Consider the following 15,484-nt stretch of genomic DNA (forward strand, 5'->3'; position numbering starts at 1 on the left):
AATTGGATTGTTTGTCTTTTGGTTCTTGAGATGTTTGAGTTTTCTATAAATTCTAGAGAGAAGTCCCTTGTCAGATATGTTATTACCAAATATTTTTTCCCAATCTGTAGGTTCTCTTTTGACTCTTCTGGAGAAGTCTTTGGAAGCACATAAAAGTTGAATTTTTAGAAGGTCCCAATCATCTGGTTTCTCTTCTGCTTTTAGGGCATTTTGAGTTATGCTTGATAATCGATTTATGCCATATATTAGGGCTCTTAAATTTGCCACTAGATTTTCCTTGAGGAAGTGTATATTTTTAGGCTTCACATTTCAGTCTTTGATCCATCTGGAGTTCGTTTTTGTATGGTGTGAGGTACAGATCTTTTTTCATTTTTCTGTCTCTTTAGGTTGTCCCTAGCTGCTGGTTACATGTTGTTTGTTTTGTCTTACTTTTATGGTTTAATATTTTGAAAAAGTGAAGCTGGTGTGGTTTACTTTTTTATTGATTCAGGTGTGTTGGGTCACTCTGCTATTTTCTTTGTGATGGTGGAATCACTGTGTGTAGTGTGGATATGTTTCTGTTTTTCATAAAGAGGGTTCAGAGTTCGAAACAGGAGGTTTTATGGTAATTGGCTGAATATGGTTTCTTCTATTGAATGAGTGAAGTTATTGGTGAAGAATGTGGGAGCAGAAGAAGGAAAGCTTGATGTTGCTAAGGTCAGTTTCTAGGGCTTTGAGCAGGCTATTATTGATGACGTATTTATTTGCAAGACCGTGGGTCAACCTCAGGAAAGATTCCTATCGTTAGAGGGTCACAAATTTCCTCCAATTTCAGGTACACTCAAAGACCTCTCCTCTGCAACACCATAGCATCAAAGTGTGGCTCCAAGGCAAAATTCCCAGGACCACGCTCAGCTGCAGTTTCTTTGCTTTCCATGCCCCGTCTGCCCATGGTGTTGACACTATCCGGTCAGACCGCTAATGGCTGGCTCTGGAGTTTGTGATACTGCCTATTTGCGGTGCCAAAGATGCGTGCAATTTCAGGTGTGTTGGAGTCGGGGGAGTACCTGAGCAGGCTATTATTGATGACGTATTTAATTGCAAGACTGTGGCTTAACCTCAGGAAAGATTCCTATTGTTAGAGCATCAGAAATTTCTGCCAATTTCAGGCACACTCAAAGACCCTGCCTCTGCGGCCCCATAGCGCCAAGGAACGGCTTCACAGCAAAATTTGTGGGACTGCACTTAGCTGCAGTTTCTTTGCTCTCCATGCCCCGTCTGCCTGTGGTGCTGATGCAATCCTGCCAGACCGGTAATGGTCAGGTCTGGAGTTTGCAATACCGCCCACCTGCGGTGCCAAAGATGCACACAATTTTAGCTGTGGTGGAGTTGGGGGAATACCTGCTAGTGACTTGTGGTCCTGATAACCATGGCAAAGAAAAGCACGGTGTCTCCCAGTCTGACCCAAGCCCACTCTGTGATCCACTGGGAGGGGAAGGAACTAGCCTTCCTGGTGCAACAGTGAGATCTCCGCCTGAATCTCAGCAGTGGTGCCCATTGTCCATCTGCACCCAGACCACCCAAATTACTGAAAAAATCAGATGCTGGAGCCAGGTCTCCACCACTGCCCACTGGAATATTGTAGTGGTCACTAGTAAGCTGCTATAAGTTGACTTTGTTCTTGGCTTGGGGCTCTCAGGCTGCTGCCCTCGCCTGGCAGACAGTGACTGCCCCAGAAAGATTTCCAATGCTCTCTCTCAGGTGCCCATCCATCCTCCGGCAGTAGCTCTTTCTTAAATAATCTCCCTGTGCCTTTCCTCTAATTCTGCTGTTCTGTGTTTGGTGCACTCTGATTCAGTGAGCTGTTCAGAGCAACAAAGTTCCTAATTCAAACTGTTGTACTTAGCTTTCAAAGTCCTTAGATGCCAGAGGGGGCAAAAGAAAGCATGCTGCTCACTGACGAGATTCCATTTTGAATCATCTTCCATCTTCTTTTGATGCTTCCTGCATCCTTCAATATTTTTCCCATACAATCTTTCAATATTGCAACTTGAGGCTTAAATTTTTTCATCATCTCTTTCAGCTTTTGAAATGCTGAGCATGTTCTTCCCTTTTGGTCTTCTAACTCCTGGTCTTTGCATATTTCGGTATAGTAATTGGCTTTGTCTACTCGAGCTGCTCTTTGAAATCGTCTGTTTGGCTCTTTTCTCTTGTCATTTCTTCCATGTGCTTTGGCTACTCTTCTCTCAAGGGCAAGTTTCAGAGTCTCTTCTGAAATCCATTTTGGTCTTTTCTTTCTTTCTCATATTTTTAATGATCTCTTGCTTTCTTCATGGATGACACTCTTGATGTCATCCCACAATTCTTCTGGGCTTTGGTCATTGGTGTTCAATGCATCAAATTTATTCTTTAGATGGTCTCTAAATTCAGAAGGGATATATTCAAAATCATACTTTGGCTTTTGTGGACTTCTTTTAATTGTCTTCAACTTCAAGTTCAACTTGCGTATGAGCAATTGATGGTCTGTTCCACAACTAGCTCCTGGCCTTGTTTTGGCTGAAAATATTGAGCTTTTCCATTGTCTCTTGCCACAGATGTAGTCAATCTGATTCCTGTGTACTTTGTCTGGCAAACTTCACATGTTTAGCTGCCATTTGTGTTGTTGGAAAAATATATTTGCAACGAATAAGTCATTGGTCTTGAAAAATTCTATCATGCAATCTCCAGCGTTATTTCTGGATGACAAAATTTGGCCTGTCACCAAGGCCAAATTTTCCAATTACTGGTGATTCTTCTTTGTTTCCAACTTTTGCATTCAAGTCACCAGTGATAAGCAGCACATCTTGATTGCATGTTTGGTGAATTTCAGACTGCAGAAGTTGATAAAAAATATTCAATTTCCTCATCCTTTGCTTTGGTGGTTGGTGCATATATTTGAATGATAGTTGTATTAACTGGTCTCCTTATAAGTATATGGATATTATCCTATCACTGACAGCATTGTACTTCAGGACAGATCTTGAAACATCCTTTGTGATGATGAGTGCCATGCCATTCATCTTCAAATTGTCATTCCTGGCATAGTAGATCATATGGTTGTCTGATACAAAATGGCCAAAACCATTGCATTTAATCTCACTAATGCCTAGTATATCAATCTTTATGCGTTCCATTTTATTTTTGACAACTTTCAATTTTCCTAGATTCATACTTTGTACATTCTATGTTCTAATTATTAATGGATGTTTGCAGCTGTTTCTCCTTAATTTGAGTCATACCATGTCAGCACATTGAGATCCTGAAAGACTTATTTTGTCCATATCATTAAGGTTGGTTCTATTTTAAAGAGGCAGCTCTTTCCCAGTCCTATTTTGAAGGCCTTCCAATCCAAGGGGTAGTCTTCTTGCACTGTGTTGGACAATGTTTCCAAGCTATTCATAAAATTTCTCTGTATCAGAGAGTGATTTTTTGAGAAGTGGATAGCCTCCTCCTTCCTAGTCTTTCTTTGTCTGTAAGCTGTGTTGAAACCTATGCACCATGTGCAACTCTGCTGGTGTCTGAAATACCAGTGACAAAGCCTCAAGCCTCACAGGATGACAAACTGACAGACAAGTTTGTCTCTCTTAGCTGTTGGAAACCTCTGCACCCTCCTGTTTCCTAATTCCTACCTGAAACCTGCCACTCTGTGGTCCCTGGACATCCCTGGTCTCTCCCTTTCTTGGCTCTAGGGGTCTTGGGACCTAGCCTTGCCTCCCACCCCTTTTAACCTGGATATCCTGTCACTCCTGAGATCCCTGAGGCTACTCTTGGTCCCTCCCTTTCCTGTCTCTAGATGCTAGAATTATGATTTTTGGTTGAATGAAGTCTTTACATATTAAGGATATTAATCATTTGTTTATTCTTTTTTTTTTTTTTTTGTCTCTCTTAAATTCTAGAATGGCATGGCTAACCCTACTAACTAAAGCAAGAAGAAGTTTCAAAATCATTTTCAACACATCAATTAGGCACCAATGAGCACATGAAATAAAATAAACCATTTAAAACCCCTGTTCTATGACTTGGCTTTGTGCTATTTTTGCCAAATTTGACTGATAGGATTATGAAGGATTTGCAATTATGCAGCATTTTTAAATAATATTCTTTAAAATAATTTGCTAGTATGGAAATTTACTCTTTCTTGAAAGTTTGAAAACTCCTTGGAAAATTATTCTGGCCCTACAACCTATTGTGGAAGTAATATTTGATACTTTTTCACATTCTTCTGTTTTTATATAGCAATAAATATTTTCTATTTCTTACTGAAAAATTTTGACATTTTTGTATTTACAGAAAATTATATATCATACTCCCAATTTTATATTTCATTACATAAAATTAGTTGTTTATAAATTTTCCAGTAATTAAATTCATTTCTTTGTAAACTATTTTATGCCTTCTTTCTTAAACCAAAATTATTTTATTTGGACATTTTCTCTTTATTGTTTATTAAATTTGCCAGAGGTTTGTTTGTTTTACAAAAATTTCTCCCCCCAAAAAACGTTGTTTTCTGAGTTAGCAAACATAGGTTTATTTTAAATTTTGTTATGTCTTAAGCATCCTTAGTTGCTACTATTCTAACTTCTTGAAATTAGTTAATTTTTTTTTCTTTTATTTATCATAATAAAAATGTTGTGGCTTTTAATGTACCGTCTATTACCTTTAGGTATATTTTAGGTTACCATGAGTCTGAATCAACTAGGAGGATTTTTTTTTTTCAGTTTTTATTGTTATTTTCTAACACTATATAGTTTAGAAAGTATGCTGGTGGCTCTGTGGTTAAGATATTGGGTTGCTAACCAAAAGGTTGGTGATTCAAACCCACCAGCTGCTCTGTGGGAAAAAGAGGAGATGGTTGGCTTCCATAAAAATTTACTGCCTTGGAAACTCTAAGGGGTCACCATGAGTGAGAATTGACTTGATGGCAGTGGTCTTTTTGTTTATTATCTTTTATTATAGTGTGTTTAGGAGCTCTGGTAGCATAGTGCCTAAGGCATCTGACTGCTAACCAGAAGGCTGGTGATTCAAACTCATCAGCCACTCCTCAGAAGAAGGTTGGGCAATCTACTTCTGTAGTGATACTGCCTTGGAAACCCAAGGAGGGGTCCCTATGAGTCAGATCTGACTCCATGGCAGTGGTAGCATTTTGTTTTTATAGTGTGTTTAGGTCTGAATTTACTTTTACTTATATTCTTTGAGATTCATTGGATTTCTTAACACATGATGAATCAATCATGAAAAGTTCTCAGTCATTTTCTTTTCATATTTTACTTCTTTTATATTCTATACTCTCTTAATAGACATGTATTTGCTCATATCACTCTATTCTTTGTTTCCTAACTTCTTTTTTTTTAATATTCTTTATCTTCAAATCTGTGTCATATGTTGAGTAATATGTTTAAATCTGCTTTCCTATCCACTCACTCTTGTTTTCAATCATGTCTTTTCTGCTGTTTCATCTGTATTATAAGTTTCCAATTTTAATGAAATTTTCACTTCTAAAATTATATTTAGTGACTTTTCAAATCTACATGACCATTTTTTGATCAACTCTTCTACTTGGCCATTGTTTTAAAATCCAGTTTTATATCCTTAAACTATACATGTGTGCCCAGCTCTCGTCCATCAGTTTGTTGAAGTATGGTGGTTTGCATGTTGATGTGAGGTGGAGGCTATGCCACTGGTATATCAAATACCAGCAGGTCCCTGATGGTGGACAGGTTTCAACAGAGCTCCCAGAATAAGACAGACTAAGAAGAAGGAAGGGACCATCCACTTCTCAAAGAATTGACCAGTGAAAACCTTATGAATAGCAGTGAAACACTATCTGATATATTACTGGAAAACTTTGTGAACATCCTGAAACATTGCCTGATACAGTGCCAGACGATAAGCCTCTTAGGCCAGAAGGCACTCAAAATGACCAAAATGGATGTCAGAAGGGACTCTGAAACTTGCCCTTGACTGGAGAGTAACTAAAGCAAATGGAAGAAATGACAAGATGAAAGAGCTGAGCAGAAGATTTCAAGGATCAGCTCGAGAAAACAAAGTCAATTATTATAATGAAATGTGCAAAGATCTGGAATTAAAAAAACAAAAGGGAAGAACACACTTGGTATTTCTGAAGCTGAAAGAACTGAAGAAAAAATTCAAGGCTTGAGTTGCAATATTAAAAGGTTCTATGGGCAAAATACTGAATGATGCAGGAAACATCAAAAGAAAATGGAAGGGATACACAGAGTCACTGTACCCAAAAGAATTGGTTGATGTTCATCCATTTCAGGGGGTGACATGTGATCAAGAACCAATTGCATTGAAGGAAGAAGATGAAGCTACACTGAAGCAATTGGTGAAGAACAAGACTCCAGGAATTTATGGAGTACTCATTTAGATGTTCAACAAAAAAATGACACTCTGGAGACACTCACTCATCTGTGCCAAGAAATCTGGAAGACAGCTACCTGGCCAACTGACAGGAAGAGACCCATATTTGTACCCACTACAAAGAAAGGTGATCTCACAGAACGTGGAAATTATAGAACAATATCATTAATACCACACACACACAAAAAATCTTGCTGCAGATAATTCAAAAACAGTTGCAGCAGTATATTGACAGACAATTTCCAGAAATGCAAGCTGGATTCAGAAGAGGGTGTGGAATGGGGAATATCATTGCTGATGTCAGATGGATCTTGGCTGAAAGCAAGTAATACCAGAAAGATGTTTGTGTTTTGTGGATCATAATAAATTATAGATAAAATTAAGAATGGGAATTCCAGAAGACTTAATTGTGCTCATGAAGAACTTTCACATAAAGCAGGAGGTTATTGTTCTAAGAGAACAAGGGATACTGCATCATTTAAAATCAAGAAGGGAGTACATCAGGATTGTGTCCATTTACCATTTTTATTCAATCTGTTGAGCATCTCAGTGGGTACTCCATCAATTCCTGGAGACTTGTTCTTTACCAATTCCTTCAGTACAGCTTCAACTTCTTCCTTCAATATAATTGGTTCTTGATTAAATCACCTCCTGAAATGGAGCACTGAGCAAATAATCTGAGATGCTGGACTATATGAGGAAGAATGCAGCATCAAGATTGGAGGAAGACTCATAAACAACAAGCAATATGCAAATGGTACAATTTTGCTTACTGAAAGTGAGGAAGACTTGACTTGAAGCACTTACTGGTGAAGATTAAAGACTACAGTCTGCAGTATGGATTCCATTTCAGTGTAAAGAAAATGAAAATCCTCACAATGGGAACAATGAGCAGCATCACAATAAATGGAGAAAAGATTGAAGTTATCAAAGATTTCACATTACTTAGTTCCACAATTAACATCAATGCAAGGAGCAGTCAATACATCAAATGATGTATTGCACTGAGCAAATCTGCTGCAAAAGACCTCTTTCAAGTGCTAAAGAGCAAAGATGTCTCTTTGAAGACTAAAGTGAGCCTAACCCAAGCCATGCTATTTTCAGTAAACTTATATGCGTGTGAGAGCTGGATAATGAATAATGAAAATGGAAGGGTTGATGCTTTTGAATTGTGGTGTTAGGGAAGAATACTGGAAAGACAATGGACTGTCAAAAGAACTAATAAATCTGTGCTGGAACAAGTGTATCTGGAATGCACCTTGGAAAAGAGAATGGCCAGACTTTGTCTCACCCACTTTGGTCGTGTTGCCAGAAGGGACAACTCCCTGGAAGGATATCACACTTGGTAAAGTGGAGATCAACAAAAAAGAGGAAGGCCTTCAACAAGATGGATTGACACAGTGGCTTGTATAATGGGCTCAGGTATAGCGAGGATTGTGAGGCTGGTGCAGGAATGGGCAGTGTTTTGTTCTGTTGTACATAGGGTCACTGTGGGTCAGACCTGACTCGACAGCACCTAGCAACAACATAACAACATACGTGTGTGTGTGGACATTGCAGACCTACTTTTTCATTTTATTGTTTCTATTGATTGTGTTGGATTTTGTTAAATTCCTGAGGTTACCTACCAGGAATAACATTAATTTTTAACTTTTTTTTGGTTTGTGTGTTTGGTGGAGAGGTAGGGACATATAGACTGTGTTCTAGTTATGCATTACTACATAACAAAATACCTAAAAAAATAATGACATAAAAGAAACATTTTATTTTGCTCATAATTTTTTGCAGGAATTCAGAAAAGGCTCAGATGGGTGGTTGGCTTTTGTTTCACATGTTAGCTAGGGCTGGAGAATTTACATCCAAGATGGCTTTTTTTATTAACAAGCCTGTGCCTATCTGCTTCTTGGCATTTTTGTTCTTCTTTAATAGTAACAAGACATCTAACCTCTAAGATTTCTCCATGTGTTTTATGCTTCTTATAACTATGGTCTCAAGAGAGCTGAACTTGTTTTATGGTAGCTGGCTTCCAGGAAACAATAAAGAAAAGCTACCAAGGCAGGTAAGGGATACAACCAGGAGTAGAACAATATAATGACACTATTGCATAATGCCTAAGGCACTTGACTGCTAACCAGAAGGAAGGTTGGGCAACCTACTTCTGTAGTGATACCACCTTGGAAACCCAAGAAGGGGTCTCTATGAGTTGGGTGGTCCAACTTGATGGCACATAACAACAACAACAATAACATGTTGTGTTGTGTGGGCCCGGGTCTTGGAGGCTGCTTTTCACTTGGGTGTGGCTCTATATTAAGGCTGGAGCCTGAGGTAGGCCATCCCGGGGCTTGAAGGGATCATTTCCCTTGGTGGTGGCTCTATCTTAAGGCCAGGGCCTGAGGTAGGCTGGCCCAGGCCTAGCAGGCTGCTTTTTGCTTGCTGGAGGTTCTTTATTAAGACCAGGTCCCTAGGTAGTTGGGCCTGGGGATTGGAGGTTGCTTTTTGTTTGTGGGCAGCTCTATTTTGAGACCAGTTCATGAGATAAGCAGTTGCAGAAGGGATAGGGACAACTAAGGGAGATAAACTTGTGTGTCAACTTGTTATCTTGTGGTAGCTTGTGTGTTGCTGTGAGGCCGGAGTCTATACCACCATGTTGCAAAATGCCAGCATGGTTACCCGTGGTGGGCACTTTTCAGCTGAGCTTCCAGACTAAGACAGACTCAGAAGAAGGAAGAGACCATCCACTTTTCAAAGAATTGGCCATTGAAAACCTTATGAATTGCAGTGAAACACTGTTTGATATATTACTGGAAAATGTTATGAATAGCCCTGAAACAATTTCCCATGTAGTGGCCGAAGATGAGCCCATCAGGCAGAGGCACTCACAATTTGACTGGGGAAGAGCTGACTCCTCAGAGTAGAGATGACCTTAATGATATAAATAGAGTAAAGCTCTCGGGACTTCCACTGGCTGATGTGGAATGACTAAAAATGAGTAGAAACAAATGCAAATATCCATTAATAATTGGAACATGGAATGTATGAAGTATGAATCTAGGAAAATTGGAAGTTGTCAAAAATGAAATGAGATGCATAAAGATTGATATCTTAGGAATCAGTGAGCTGAAATGGACCAATTTGGCCCATTTTGAATCAGACAACCATATGATCTACTATGCTGGGAAGGACAAATTAAAGAGGAAGGTTGTGGCATTCATCATCACAAAGGATGTTTCAAGATCTGTTCTGAAGTACAATGCTGTCAGTGGTAGGGTAATATCCATATGCCTACAAGAAAGACCAGTTAATATTACTATTATTCAAATTTGTGCACCAATCACCAAAGCCAAAGATGAAGAAATTGAAGATTTCTACCAACACCTGCAGTCTGAAATTGACCGAACATGCAATCAAGATGTGTTGATTATCGCTGGTGACTGGAATGCAAAAGTTGGAAACAAAGAAGAGTTACCAGCAGTTGGAAAATATGGCATTAGAGATAGAAATAATGCTGGAGATCACATGATAGAATTACGCAAGACCACAGACTTATTCATTACAAATATCTTTTTCAACAACATAAGCGATGACTATATACAAGGACTTCACCAGATGGAATACACAGGTATCTGATTGACTACATTTGTGGAAAGAAGCAATGAAGAAGTTCAATATCTTCAGCCAAAATAAGGCCAGGAGCTGATTGTGGAACAGAGATCATCAATTGCTCATATGCACTTTCAAGTTGAAGTTGAAGAAAATTAAAACAAGTCCACAAGAGACAAAATATGACTTTGATAATATCCTTCCTGAATTTAGAGACCATCTAAAGAATAAATTTGATGCATTGAACACCAATGACCAAAAACCAGAGGAATTGTGGGATGACATCAATAACATCATCCATGAAGAAAGAAAGAGGTCATTAAAAAGACAAGAAAGGAAGAAAAAAAAAAAAATGAATGTCAGAAGAGACTCTGAAACTTGCCCTTGAGTGAAGAGTAGCTAAACTAATGGAAGAAATGACAAGGCAAAGGAGCTGAACAGAAGATTACAAAGAGCAGCTTGAGTAGACAAAGCTAATTACTTTAATGAACTGTGCAAAGACCTGGAGTTAGAAAACCAAAAAGGAAGAACACATTCAGCATTTCTCAAGCTGAAAGAACTGAGGAAAAAATTCAAGGCTTGAGTTGTAATATTGTGCCTAAGGCACTTGACTGCTAAACAGAAGGCTGGTGGTTCAAACCCACCAGCCACTCCTAGGAAGGAAGATGAGGCAATCTACTTCCGTAGTGATACTGCCTTGGAAACCCAAGGAGGGGTTGCTATGTGTTGGGTCTGACTTGATGGTAATAACAACAACAACAACAACATAGGGAAAATATTGCATGATGCAGGAAGCATCAAAAGAAGATGGAAGAAATATACACAGTCACTGTACCAAAAAAATTGGTTGATGTTCATCCATTTCAGGAAGTGGCATATGATCAAGAACCAATGGAATTGAAGGAATAAGTCAATACTGCACTGAAGGAATTGGCAAAGAACAAGGTTTCAGGAAATGATGGAATGCCCATTGAGATATTTCAACAAATGGATGCCTCACTGGAGGCACTCACTCAGAGATTTGGAAGACAGCTACCTGGCCAACTGATTGGAAGAGATCCATATTTGTACCCATTCCAAAGAAAGGTGATCCCACAGAATGTGGGAATTATGAAACAATATCATTGATATCACATGCAAGTAAAATCTTACTGAAGATTCTTCTAAAATGGTTGCAGCAGTATATTGACAGAGAGCTTCCGGAAATGCAAGCTGGATTCAGAAGTGGCTATCATTACTGATGTCAGATGAATCTTAGCTGAAAGCAAAGAATACCAGAAAGATGTTTACTTATGTTTTATTGACTATGCATAAGCGTTTAATGGTGTGAATCACAACAAATTATGGATGACATTGAGAAGAATGGGAATTCCAGAACACTTGTTTGTACTCACGAGGAAGCTGTACATAGATCAGGAGACTGTCATTCGAACAGAACAGAATAATAATGTGAGAAGTTGGATTATATGTAGAAGAATGTGGCATTAGGATTGGATGAAGACTCACTAACAACCTGTGATACACAGATGACACAATTTGCTTGCTGAGAATGAGGATGACTTGAAGGACTTACTGATGAAGATTAAAGACTACAGTCTTGACTACACTTCAATACAAAGAAAACAAAAATCCTCACAACTGTTCCAATAAACAGCTTCACAGTGGATGAAGAAAAGATTGAAGTTGTCAAGGATTCATATCACTTGGTTCTACAATCCACACCAATGGAAGCATCAGTCAAGACATCAGATGACATAATGCATTGGACAAATCTGCTGCAAAAGAACTTTTTCAAAAGCTGAAGAGCAAAGATGTCTCCTTGAAGGCTGAGGTGCATCTAACCCAAGCCATGCTATTTCCAGTCACCTCTTAAGCATTGAGAGCTGGACAATGAATAAGGAAGACCAAAGAAGAGTTGATGCTTTTGAGTTGTGGTTTTGGAGAAGAATGCTAAGAGTACTATGGTCTGGTAAAAAGGACTAACAAATTTGTCCTGGAAGAAATGCAGCTGGAATGTTCCTTGGGAGTGAGAATGGCTAGACTTCGTCTCACCTACTTTGGTCATGTTGTCAGAAGGAAGCAGTCCCTGGAAAAGGATATCATGCTTGGTAAAGTGGAGGGTCAACGAAGAAGGGAAGGCCCTCAACAAGATGGATAGACTCATCTGTTGATATCCATCTCCAGGGACTGGTTTCTCCTAATAATATGTCCAAAGGACATGAAATGAAGGCTTGCCATAAGTAGTCTGGCTGTACTTCTTCCAAGACTGATATTCTCCTTTTGGCAGTGCATGAGATAATCAATGCTCTTTGCCAACACCATTATTCTAAGCCATCAATTCTTCCTTGGTCATTCTTATTCACTGTCCAGCTTTTACAAACGTATGAGACAATTTAAAATATCATGGCTTGGGACAGGTGCACTTTAGTCTTCAAACTGACATCTCTGCTTCTTTAAAACTTTAAAGAGGTCTTTTGTAGCAGAATTGCCCAATAAATATGTTGCTTGATTTCTTCCTTATTGCTTCCATGGATTGTGGTTTCCTGTATAATGAAATCCTGAACAACTTCAATCTTTTCTCTGTTTATTATGATGTTTCTGATTGGAAATTCCCTCTATATATGTGCTTTATTCATTCAGATGTGTATAGCTCCAAAAGATTTTGTTAAATTAATAAATTGATAAATAAATCTAAAGTAAGAAAATTAAATAGTATAAGGACATTTTTCTTTTACAAAATTTTTGTCTTCAAATCTAATCAATTTGAGATATTACCATCACAATAGGGAAATGGGCAAGAAACACAACATTCTGAATATAAAACATGTCTTTGTGTACTGAGATTCAACCAAATTATATATTATAATAAATAAATAATAATTATTAATAATATCTAAATGATTCATCAACAGCTGATAGATTGATCACTAAGATGACTGTCAGCCAATGATTCCTTCATCTTTCATGTGCATAAACTAGTCTTGACTTTGATGCTCTGGCACTATCCACACATTTATTAAAGAGTATATTGATTATGCAGTTATAGCTCAATTCTTGCTTTTGCTTTAAAATAGCTCTACCTGCCCCATTTCTTATTGATGCAAGCTATGTTGACCAAATTAATTACCAGAAGAAGACTGTAATGCAATACTTGACATTGGGTTGTTGGGCATACTCAAATTCTTGCTTGCACTAACTGTTTTTATGATTGTTTTCTTCAGCTCATCAAACAGAAGGTGATTTCCTGGAATTAGTGAATATTTAGATAATGGTGGAAATGGCTATATTTCTTTATAGTTTGCTATTTATTTATAGGTGTAAGAAGTTACAGACGACAATTTCGAAGAAATCATCTTTGTCTTTATCTCTCTGTCTCTGTGTATAATTCTGCATTTTAATCAGATGGTGAAAGAGAGTCTGGTGGCACAGTGGTTAGAAACGCTGGTGGCTCAGCTTCTAATCAAAAGTTTGGCTGTTAGAATTCACCAGCTTCTCCATAGAAGAAAGATGTGAGCGTCTGCTTCCATAAAGATTTACAGCCTTGGAAAACCCTATGGGGAAGTTCTACTTTGTCCCATAATTTCGCTATGAGTCATAATCTACTTGATGGCAGTGGGATTTTCGGTTTGGATCAGATAATGAATGCTATCACTATCCCATCTTATAACTCTATCTCTTTCTGCAGTCCCTATTTGATCGCCTTTGTTATTCATTTGATACTTACTTACTGTGTGTTAAATATTCCTATGTACCATTTTCACCAGATAGTTCTTTAAGGGCAGGATTGAAGCCTCATACCTCTTAATTTTATATCTTCTAGTGGCCAGCAAAGGAACTCTGGTGTTCCAGTAGTTCAAATATTTGGCTGCTAACTAAAAGTTTGGTGGCTCAAACCCAACAGCCATTTTACAGGAGAAAGGTGAGGCAGTCTGCGTCTGTAAATATTTACAGCCTTGGAAACCCTATGGAGCAGTTCTGGTCTGTCCTATAGGGTTGCTATGAGTCAGAATAGACTTGACGGCAGTGGGTTTTGGTTTTGGTTAGTGCCCAGTACAATGTCTAAGACAGTGCTTAACGTGTCAGGCAGTGAACATTTTTTTAATGAGTTTGACTTGTTTGAATTTGATCTGTAATTATATCATAGTGCCTAAGGCATTTGATTGCTAATCAGATGGCGATTCAAACCCACCAGCCACTCCTGGGAAGGAAGGTTGGGCAATCTACTTCCATAGTGATACTGCTTTGGCAACCCAAGGAGGGGTCATCATGAGTCTGATAGGACTCAACAGCAACTTTTTTTTTTTTTTATGATTCTGTCATTACTGCCACTGATACGTTGTTACTGTTAATATTAAAGGCTATCATTTTTGAGTGCTCACTATGTAACAGGATTGTGCTAAATAAATACTTTTTAAACATTTTTTTTTTTACCTTAAATCTTACAATGACTTTATGATGTAGGTGGACAAACAGCCTTAGAAGACTAGCTAGCTAATCACTGATCCCCTAGGGTTTAAGTTTTGGTCGAATTCTTATTTGAATTCAAAGCACTTACTGGCTCCATAGGACTGAACATTCTGGTCATCTTCCAGAACACTTGAATCCTGTGTCTCTGAAAAGTGAGCAGACTAATAAATAAGAAACTTGATACATTGTTGCTTTTTATGGTAACCATGAACTATTTCTCCATCTTCCCAATTTTTCTTCATCTTGCTCATGAAACAGAAAATGTTTCACATTTTAAAAAGGATATGATACATAAATTAGGAAAAGGAATTAAAAAGTCAAGAAAGAAATAATGTGATAATAACTATGACTAAAAGTTGTTTTGAAGATTAAATGTTATACTTTGAGAGACTGAAAAAAATGAGATTAGCTTATGTTGGGAAGGCAAAAAATTAAAAAAAAAAAAGGTTTTAACTAAACTTGTAATCTTTTGACTTTATATGATAATACTCAAAATAAATTAAACAACAATGAGCGTAAACAAAACGATGTTCCTTAGATCAGAAAACTTATTTAAAATGTTCCTTTTATTGTTGAATACAATGAAATATCTTTGCATCTTTCCAACTGTGTTTTTCCTAACCCCAGGGAAAATCACTTTGAAGAATGCAGCAAATTATTTTGTACAGTACATCCAAGGCTACTGAACCAGAAGAATAAGGACATACAGCTTGTGAGCTCAGCTGGATCAATACCTCAGCTCTGGGATTTGCTCGTCTGTTGGATACTGAATGAAAACCACTAAGCTGCCAGTTTGTACCATAGATATTTAAGACCTCAATACAACCAAGCAACATTTTTCATAAGACAGAAACCAACTTACCTGTAAAAATGTTTAGATTTATGAGCACAGAAAATACAAAAGAGCATGAAATCTGTGTGGCATGTCATGCAGGAAATTCTCTCTTGCTGTCCTATTTCTCAAGAGAAAAAGTGCACACACATACACAATCACACACATTTATTAACACTTAAATAT

The sequence above is a fragment of the Orycteropus afer genome, unplaced genomic scaffold, assembly GCF_000298275.1.
Source record: "Orycteropus afer afer isolate SDZICR_OR568_19922 unplaced genomic scaffold, OryAfe1.0 scaffold00093, whole genome shotgun sequence".
NCBI lineage: Eukaryota > Metazoa > Chordata > Mammalia > Tubulidentata > Orycteropodidae > Orycteropus > Orycteropus afer.